Source organism: Pteronotus mesoamericanus, unplaced genomic scaffold (assembly GCF_021234165.1).
Source record: "Pteronotus mesoamericanus isolate MK-2021 breed Mesoamerican mustached bat unplaced genomic scaffold, CSHL_Meso_final scaffold_371, whole genome shotgun sequence".
NCBI lineage: Eukaryota > Metazoa > Chordata > Mammalia > Chiroptera > Mormoopidae > Pteronotus > Pteronotus mesoamericanus.
Genome location: NW_026555314.1, coordinates 795291 through 805663, shown reverse-complemented (window position 1 = coordinate 805663; position 10373 = coordinate 795291).

Genomic DNA, 10373 nt, shown 5'->3' with positions numbered 1-10373 from the left:
CTGCTTTATTTTAGTCGTAGCTAAATAAATACTACATATTTACTTTTTCGTTTGCCTTCTCCCCCTCCAAGACTGTAAGTTCCATTAGGGAATGGATTTTGTCTTTTTGTTATTTTTTGTTGTTCATTGGCTGAGTTCTCAGGGCCTAGAATAGTGCCTGGCACATGGCAGGCATTCAAATACTGGTTAAATTAAAAAAAAAAAAAAAGAATGAATGAATTCTTGGTAGGAGCATAAATTGGTATAGACTGTAGAGAAGTCAATTTAGCAATGTTAATATTTAATACGCGTTAACCTTTTGATCTACAATTCCAGAACTAGGAGTTTATCCTACAGATGATGTGTTCCCGCATGTGCCTAAAGCCGTGAGTGCAAGGGTGTTTCCTGCAACACTGTCTGCTGAAAGACTAGAAACAATCGAAATGCTCGTCAATTAGGGAACTCGTTAAATAAATTGTGATGGGTCCCCACAGTGGTCTTCCACACAGGAGCAGAACACAACGAAGTGAATCTGCACATGAGGATATGCAACCGTATGAGATACATTATTAAGTGAAACAAAGCAGAGTCCCAAATAGAATATCACTTCCTCCATTTGTATTCAGAGAAAAACATATGACAGATTTTAAAATACACTAGTTTATGCCTGGGCTGTTTCTTGAAGGAGAGACAAGAAACAAATGGTTGCCTCTGGGAAGAGAGATTGGGGTAGAGAATATACTCTCTATGGCATATATATATATATATTTTTTTTAGTTTTTTTCCCCCAGCAATTTATTGAGATACAATTCACATAACATATAATTTTCTCATTTAAAGTGTACCATTCAGGTTTGTCCTTTATTATATTGTTTTTTAAAATTGTGGTAAAATATATATAATATAAGATTTGCCACTTTGACCATTAAAATTTTTAAAAATATGTTTATTGATTTTCGAGAGAAAGGGAGAGAGAAAGAGAAATAGAGAAAGGGAGACATCGATGTAAGGGAAAACATTGATTGGTTGCCTCCCATATGCACCTCAACCAGGGATCAAACTTGTAGCCTTGGTATGTGCCCTAACCAGGAATCGAACACCCAACCTTTTGGTCTGCAAGACAACACTCCAACCAATTGAGTCTCACTGGCCAGGGCCATTTTAACCATTTTTAAGCACACGATTCAGTGGCATTAATTACGTTCACAATCTTGTGCAACCATCACCACTATCTATTTCCAAACTTCTTTAACTCCCAAACAGAAATTCTATGACCATTATAGTATAGTCTTTTGTAATATTTGATTTTTAAAATCATGTACATGTATTTTTTTTTATTCTAAAACTAAAAAAGAAAGTAAATCAGGTTTAGAAAACTAAGTAACTTGTCTGAGATCCCACAGCTCACACTCCATGGCAGTAACCATGAGTTGTATTACAAAATAATAAAAGTTATTTAAAATTTTTGGATTTTTCTGGGTGCTGTAAGGGATCTTAGACTAAGCCCTTCCTTTTACAAATGATATAACAGATTCACAGAGCAGAGGTGGTCACCCCAATTCAGGAAGGCCACCAGAAGCAGGCCTCTCAATCCAAAGGGCAGTGTTCAGAGTCGGTCGTAGAAGAGGTCTCTTGCTCCTTAATAAAAGTGGGGCTTGGCTCCCTCCTGCCCCAAAGGGGATTTAGGCATCTCCCACCTTAGATCTCTCTGGTATGTCCTATGGACCATCACTGTCCGGTAGTGAAGAATGGAGCCGTTGTACCCTGCTGTCATAATTTCTGTTTAAGTGAAACTATGCAGCAAACTTTCAGCTCCTCTCTCAATTTCTACTTCTAAGAAAGTGTCTCTGATTGCCCTAGCAGACCCAAATCCCTACTTGATTCTTAGCTCTTATAAACATTATTTTTTTAAAGTACATAATTAGCAATCAAAGAATGGTGGGAGACGTTTTATAGCTCTGCCATTTTATGAGTCCATTCTGCCCACTAATTTAAGCTCCAGGAAGACAGGGCCTGGGTGGTTGGTTTCTTGGAGTAGGTACCCAACAGACGGCCGTTGGTTGAGTGGTTTAATTGAGCTGAAAAAAGGCTGCGGTATGAGATATGAGTGCTACAAAGGGGTTCTCTGTGCCTCACAGAGAGACAGGCCTACTGGATCCCAGGATACTAAAACCGATAGAAGTGTTGACTATCCCTCTATCACCAAGAACCAATTATGATCCTTTCTTTGTCATGCTTTTCTTGGCATTAAGGACACCCTCATCTGTGTGATTGATTACAATTCATCTTCTCCTCCTTCCCTCCACCCCCAATACATTGGAAATTCCATGAGAACATAGACCATGTCTACTGACTCATCATCCTATCTCCAGCATCAAGATTGGTTCATAGCAGGTATTCAAGAAATATTTTTTTTTAAGCAAGGAATGAAAGAATATATCACTTTATTTTATACATGAGGAAGCAGAGGCCCAAAGAGGTTCAGCTTCTTAGTGAAAAAGCTGAGACCAGAATCAGGTCTCCTGGTTCACAAGCTAGCCAGCATTCTTTGTGTTCTCTCAAAGTTGGGGTTGGAACATCTTGGAGTCTAGTCCAACCCTTTCATTTCACAAATAGAAAACAGAGGTCTAGAGAACGGAAGGACTCAGGTCACAAAAGAAAGCACTGGCAGAGCCAGGCCTAGAACCCAGATCCCCGACTCCCAAACTAGTGCTCCTTGTAGAGAGACGTAGAAAAAACAAAGCTGGGTTGGGCTTATTGCCAAGACCCTGCAGGAGGTCACATAGCCAAGCAGCTCTCAGAGTTCCTTGTCTATTCTTAGACTGAACTTTTAGTGACTCTGGTCTTCAGCGGCCCTCTGCCCCCTCCTTTTCCCTTTGCATTTGGTTTTTTGTGTATATGTGGTGTGTGTTTTCAATAAATGGTGCTATGTGTAGGAAATGGGCTTCAGCACAGTCCTGCTACAGAGGCCCTGAAAAGAATAAATGAGAGAGGGGCCCTGAGAAAACAATCGGCTTCCCTCCTCTGAAGTGACCCTAGTGCCGCAGAGCCGCCCTTTCTCTGTCGCCTCTCACAACTATCAACAAAAGGCTAAGCGCCTCACAATAAGAAGGAAATCGCCAGAAAGGCTCTACAAGGACGACTGGCCGTTAGTATTGGCCGCATATGCCTCCCTGTGATAACGCAAAAATTTAGCTCTTCCTAAGCTGTGGTCCCTGCTCTCACACTTCATTCAGCCACCAAACATGAACTAAAACCCCTTCTGATACAAAATTCTACCTTCTCAAAACCTCTTTCTCTGCTTTGCCAAATACTTGCTCTGACCAGGAGTATAGGAAATTTAAGCAGCTGCGGATTTTGGGTTACTTGGAAAGGACCAGAAACACAGAGAATAGAAGGCAACTAATGTTGTAAAAGTGTACACTGACCAATGAGAAGAGGAGGTCTACGTTAAGTTCAAAGGAGGCAGAAGTTGCTCGGGGCCAGGCTTGGTAAAAGAAAATGCAGGGGAGCAATCTGAACCAGGTCTTTCGTACTGGTTAGCTACTGCTATAACAAATTATCCCACTGGGGGTATTAGTTGTCTATTGCTGTGTAACAAATTACCTCAAAAGTTAGTGATTTAACCCTGACCAGCGTGGCTCAGTCGGTTGGACATCATCCTGTGCACTGAAAGGCCACGGGTTTGACCCCTGGTGAGGGCACACACCTAGGTTGCAGGTTTGGTCCCATGTCGATCCCTGGTTGGGGAGTGTGCAGGAGGCAGCCGATCAGCGTTTCTCTCTCACAAGGATGTTTCTCTCTCCCTCCCTCTCTCTCTAAAACCAACAAATGTATCCTCAAGTGAGGATTCCAAAAATAAATTTAAAACAACTTAGTGGTTTAAATTAATAGACATTTATTATCTCACAGTTTCTGTGTGTTAAGTATTCAGGTGTAGCTTAGCTGAGCCCCTCTGGCTCAAGGGCTCTCATGAGGTTGCAGTCAAGATCCCAGCCCGCAGGCTCAATGGGGAGGCGAGGGGAGCCCAGCTCCAGGCCCACTGAGCGGTCACTGCCAGGCCTCAGTCCAGTGTGACACCGGCCTGTCCACAGGCTGGCTGCTTCAGCACTTGGGGCTGGCTCCCCCCAGGGCGAGAGGTGTAAGAGAGAGCAAGAGTAACCAAGCTGTAAGTCACAGTCCTTTTAGAACCCAGTCTCAGAAGGGATAGCCCATCACTTTTGCTGTTACTTTTCTTTAGGAGCAAGTCACTGGGTTCAACCCCCACACACACGGGTGTGAACACCAAGAGGCAGAGATGGCTGGGGGCTGTGTCAGAGGCCACCTGCCACACCTTGCTGGATGGATAGGATTTAAATACGGCACAGAAAACATTCCGGGCAGAGAATAATGGGTGAAAATACAGAAGTTACAAAGCTTTGACTGGGATGATTTGGTTGGAACAAAGGCATTTGAGTAGGAGTATGGAGAAGTTGACTGGGCCCAGATTGAACCAGATTTTCAAATGCCAGGCCAAAGACTTTTATTTTTATCCTCAGGCTCTTGCTTATATTCCCCTGCTCAACTGTAAGCTCTATAAATATAGGAACTATGTCTATTTTATTCTTATTATATGGCTGTGATTTATAATAAAAGTTGGCATGTAGTAGGTATTGAAGAAAATTTGTTGACTGAATCAAACTATGAAGTTAATGTGTAAGGAGTAATACAGAGTTGTCAGATTTGTCTTTTTAATTCTGACTGAATTCAACCCCATAGAAACCCACATAATTACTTTTGGAACTCCCAATGAAGATTTAAGCAATGTCCCCTATTTCTAAAGTATCGTTATTCAAATTACCCAGCACATAACAAAGAGGAAAGCTGAACTTGAATCATGGGTCAACGTTCATCCCTTGGACTGAAAACCCTTTAAACGTTATTACCATTATTCTGTTCAGCCTCAGAATCTTGGCATGTAGATGGGCAAAAGAAGGCAGGTTTGGTATCCAAGAGCAGCCAAGCTGGTGTCCCCTCACGCGCTGGTTCAGGGGAATAAGACACAATTAGGAGGGTAAGCTGCTAACCCCTGGCCCTGGCCACTGGCCACTGGCCACACCGCCTCCCCCGCTTTGCTGGCTGGCCAGAGGCCTCCAGAAACTGTTGCTGTGTGTTAGCCTTCGGTGGGAAGGGATGCTCTGTTCTGGGGAAGAGGTTAAAGGAAGCAAAACTGTTAGGTAGGGGTATGTGTTCGCCAGGGCTGCCATAGTAAAACACCACGAACTGGGGGTGATAAATGACAGAAACTTATTTCTCGCAGTGCTGGAGGCTAGAAATCTAAGATCGGTGTCAGCAGGTTTGGTTTCCCCTGAGGCCTCCCTCCTGGGCTTGCAGTTGGTCATCTTCTCGCTGTGTCCTCCCACGGCCTTCTCTCTGTGTGAGCGCATCCCTGGTGTCTCTCCCTCACTGCATAAGGACAGCAGTCCTAGTGGATTAGGGCCCTATCCTACTGACCTCATTTAACCTTAATTACCTCTTTAAAGACCATATCTCTAAATATAATCACATTGGGGGGGGGTAGGGTTTTATCATAAGAATTGGGGGTGGAGGTGAAGGGGGTGGACACGATCCCATCCATAACAGTGGGGCAAGGTTCGGGGTCCATGTGCCTCTTACCCCTCACCCGTGCTCTCTGGAAGGAATGATCATCTCCCATTTGCAGAGATGGTGGTTGGTAATCCGTAAAAATCCTTCACAGCTACATTTCCCGCGCCATCACAACAGCCTCCGAGTCAGCAGCGGTGGTGTTCTCTCTCCCTAACAGATGAGGCCGACCAGGAGCATCCCCAGGTCCTCCCAGTCCAGAACTAGGCCCCTTGCATTTGTAGTTCAAAGTGACGGGCTGGCTGAAAAAAAATCCATCATTAAATAGTCCACGTTGCTCTGCTAGTGAATGAGAAATTACTCAGGAGGGGCCCCGGCCAAACAGATTAGCGATCTATATGATATTTTATAGCTTGCAAAATATTTTCTCCACATACCACACATCTAACTTATTTTAATTAAAAAAAAATTAGTTTATTTATTTAGAGAGAGGGGAAGTGAGGTAGGAAGAGAGGGAGAGACACATAGATATGAGAGATGGTGGGGCAGGGGAAAGTGGTGGTGGGTAAATGGAGACAGTGTATTTGAAAAAAATTAAAAAGAAGAAATAAATTGAAAAAAAATAGATGTGAGAGAGAAACATCGATCTGTTGCCTCTTGCACACCCCCAACCAGGGACCAGGCTCGCAACCCAGGCATGTGCCCTGATTGGGAATTGAACTGGCAACCTTTCACTGTGCGGTACAACACCCAACAATCCGAGCCACACCAGCCAGGGCTAACTTATTTTAATTTTAATAAAAATTCTGTGAAATAGTTGCTATTATTATCCCTGCTTTTTAGAGAAACAAACAGACCCAGAGATTAGGTAGCTCAGCCCAAAGTCACACAGTTAAGTAGCATCACTGGGACTTAGACCAAATATTGGGCACTCTTGTTACTACATCTTGCTCTACTGCCAAGTTTTACTGGTTAGTTCAGAATATTTTTTTTTTACACTGATGTTTTCCTCTAAATATTCAAAGATGTGGCTCCTTCCCTTCCGGCTACTCTGTCCTCTGTGGAGCTCCCACAGGACCGGGGCTTGAGTCTCAGCTCATTCCTACTTAGCTGGGTGACCACAAACACATTTTTCCTCCTCATTAGGCTTTTATTTCTTCATCTTTGATTAATTTCATTGACTGAGCTCATTTTTCAATTTTAAGAGTCTAATACACTGATTGGCTTTATCTTTATCTTCCATTTTATTCACTGAACAATAGTTACTGAATAGCAGCTATGTGCCAGGCACTACGTGAAGTACTTTTTTCTTCTTTTTTTGAAAATACAATCATTGGGTATATCCCACCAACAGGAAACAACAACAGAAGAGAAAACCCAAAAGAATGATAAATAAGAAAGAGAGGGGGGAAAACTCCAACAAAAGGTTCTTATGCTTTCTCCCCCGACCACGCAAATTTGCGCACCATGGGGCCACAGCAGCTTAGAGTGCAGCATACAATCCCCGATGAACAAGGCAGACATAGCCCTTGCCCTCGGGGGGTTTACTTTCTTATGTGTCAGGAACGGACCCTTGAAAACATCTAGTCTAGTCCTTTTACAGAAAAGTGAGTCCTCAGGGGTGCATGGCTTACCCAGGGTCGCGCAGCAAGAAGTAACAGAGAGGGAATCTGGAAGCTGAGTCTTCGCTCGTAGTTTCAGGTGTTTTTCTCCCACACTACGCCTCGTATTGTGAGTTCTGAAACGTGGCCTGTCTCAGCTTGCTCACTGGCAGTGTGGCCTCTCCGTGGGTGTTTGTGCCCACGGTCCGGCCCTGTGCAGCGCTGACTGGAGGGAGCTCCCAACAGGACTCGCTCTCGGTAACCACCCACCTGCAGTCATCAGCTCAATATCCTGAAGCAGAAGCTCTCCCGTTCCCCCTGAAATTTAAGGCATGCGTATGCGCGCATCCGTCTGATACCCGGGGTGCGAGCCAGTCCACAAGCAGGGCCTCCTTGCTTTTTCATGCTGCTGGGGCTGCAGCCTGTTTGCCACTAGCAGGTCGCATGTTTGCCCCTCCAGCCCTTCTCCTCCTAACCCTTCTCCAAATCAGGACTGGAAGCAGCTGGTTAGAGATCTAGGCTCCGCCCACTCGGTATTCTACAGACATTTGCTCGCAAAACCTTCAACATTCCTTTCATCTGGTCCCTCAAGGTGAGATCCTGAGATTTCAGCTAAGTAACCTATTGAGGAGGCAGCGAGCACTGGTGTGGGACCAGCCTCATGTGACTTCCCAAACGGAAGCACTCTCATACGTCTGTGCGTTTGGCCTAACGCTTGGCACCAGTAGGTTGGTACCAATATGTGGAACACCTGGTTACATGTTGGTTAATTTCATCGCCCCTTCATCTTACTCATTTTTTAAATTATTAATTTAAATTTTCTCAAAGTTATACAGGCAAATAATTTAAAAAGTCAACTTCTGCAGTTCTACAAAGTTTATTAGGACTAAGTATAGTCCTCAGCCTCCCTCCACCCACCCAACCCCACCTCATTTCCCCTTCCCTAACGAGACTATTTTCAACTTGTTTAACTAATTCTTTCACCTATCTATAAATAACATGTTTGTATTGCTACTTCCTGATTTTTCAGTTCAGGCATTATCTGGTAGCTTCCCACCGTGGGAGATGAGGATTTAGTGCCCTTGCCCTTTTCTCTACTCGCCCCTCTATACGTTCGCACCCCTCCCAAGCCCCCTGCTTCTCAACGGAGTTATAGTGTAATTTTGGGTTGATCAATAATTAGTGCACTTGTTATTTATTATAACGATGTAAACGCCACTTATAACTAAGCCGTATAGTCAACTCTGATTGCTTTTTCCGTTCCAACATCTGTGTTTTGATTATCTTATTTTTTCAAACACTTACGTTTCTAAGATCTTAATCACTAATTAACCCTAAACTTGCCGGCTGTCCATACCTCCCCTCAGTGTGTTCTTGAGAAAGTCTCTCCGAGCCTTCTCTCCTATGGGGGTACGGCTGCCCCCCTGGACCCCCTTCCACCAGCTTCCGGGATATTAATTCCCCTGCCACTTGCCTGTGTTGGATCAACCTGCTCCTGGATCCCGTGTCTTCTCATTTCTTGATTTCTTCCTTCCTTTTGATGACATATATTTTAGAACTGTCCGAGACTGCGTGAGAAATTTTTTGAAACCTTGCATGTCTGAAAGTGTCCAACTCTTGACTGAGTGTGGAATCCTTGATAAGAAGTCATTTGACTTCAGAACTTTGATGGTGTGGCTTTATTGTTTTCTAGCTTCTAGGACTGCTTTTGAAGCCAAAGCCTTCTTTACATGTGACCTCGTAGGATTTCTGTGTCCCCATTGTAAGGAATTATACAATGACATACGTAATATGCCGGCCACCAGTGGTCTTTTTGATCTAAAATCTTTCTGCTTTGATTCTGGAGTGTTGTCTTGAATTATTTTATATCCTTTGTGGTGTTTCTAAAATTCCTTTTACTCAGCTATTGGGGGTGAATTTCTCATCTGTTCTCTCCCACTTTTCTGTCTATTTTCTCTGCTTTCTGGGAAATTTCCTCATCTGTCATCTAATCCTTCCATTAAGTTCTTCATTTCTGTGGTCATGTTTTTTCTATTCAACAGCTCCCATTGGAGACTCTTCCCTTGGGGGAAACAAGCCCTCTTAGTGGAGTTTTACATATAGTGAAATTAGATGCATGTGTTTAATCCACTGTTTTTATCCAGCATATCTATTTACATTTGTTATTTAATAATTCCTACTTTATTGGTGTATTAAATCCTTTGAGCTTTCATAATGGTTTCCTACCAGTTATCATATTTGACCCTTGCAACTAGACTGAGATATCTGGATATCTCAGATATCAGCTTAAGTTCGTTGAATTCATCTCTATCGCCTTAAGGAGAAAATGCCTGATGCTCAGAGACGTGACGTGTCCCACTGGAAAACACTTGCACCTGCAGAACTTACCAGACTTGTGTGAAATGGATTATTCAGTGGGCACACTGTACTCATGTAGCTTTTTTAAAAAATTATTTTCCAAAAAATGTTTATTGAGATATAGCTGACACAGAATAAACTGCATATATTTAAAATATACAATTTGATAAGTTTTGACCCACGTTTATACTCCTGAAACTGTCATCATAATCAAGATATTCATCACCCCCCAAAGTTCCCCCGTGTGCCTCTGTCAGCCCCGCTCCTGCCTCCCCCCAACCCCCACCCAGGCAACCGCTGATCTGCTTTCTGTCACTGTAGATTAATCTGCATTTGCTGGATATAAATGGAATCAAAAAATGTGTTTTTTGGTCTGGATTTTTTTCATCTACAGCGTTTGTGGGTACTTTGGAGCCCGTTTCTGACTGTCCGGGTGGAAAGGCTTCATTAGCTCTCCCTCCCTCTACATCCTTTCTCTTCTACCTGCTTTGCATATTCCAGCCTCAGAGGCTGCTGCCTGCAATGTTCTAGCCTCCTCTCCACCCGAGCCTGCTCTGAGGAAAGGACCAATTTATTCCATTCACACTGAGGTGGATGGGACGATTTTATATGTATGATTTGTACTGTTGCACGGAAGACAAAAACCTACATTTGGCTTGTGCCAAAGGAATAATAAAGCCCTCATGATGGATTTCCAAGCGTGAGCAAATCAGCTTGGAAGAGGTTTTGGACAAGGGCCTTCCCTGAACTTCCAAAAGCACACCCTGTGTAACAGTCCTCGCGTAAGGCTGAGCCTGCCAGCAGACAAGCAGGACGCATTGAGATCCCCTTTGGCCCCATTCAGATTTTTGG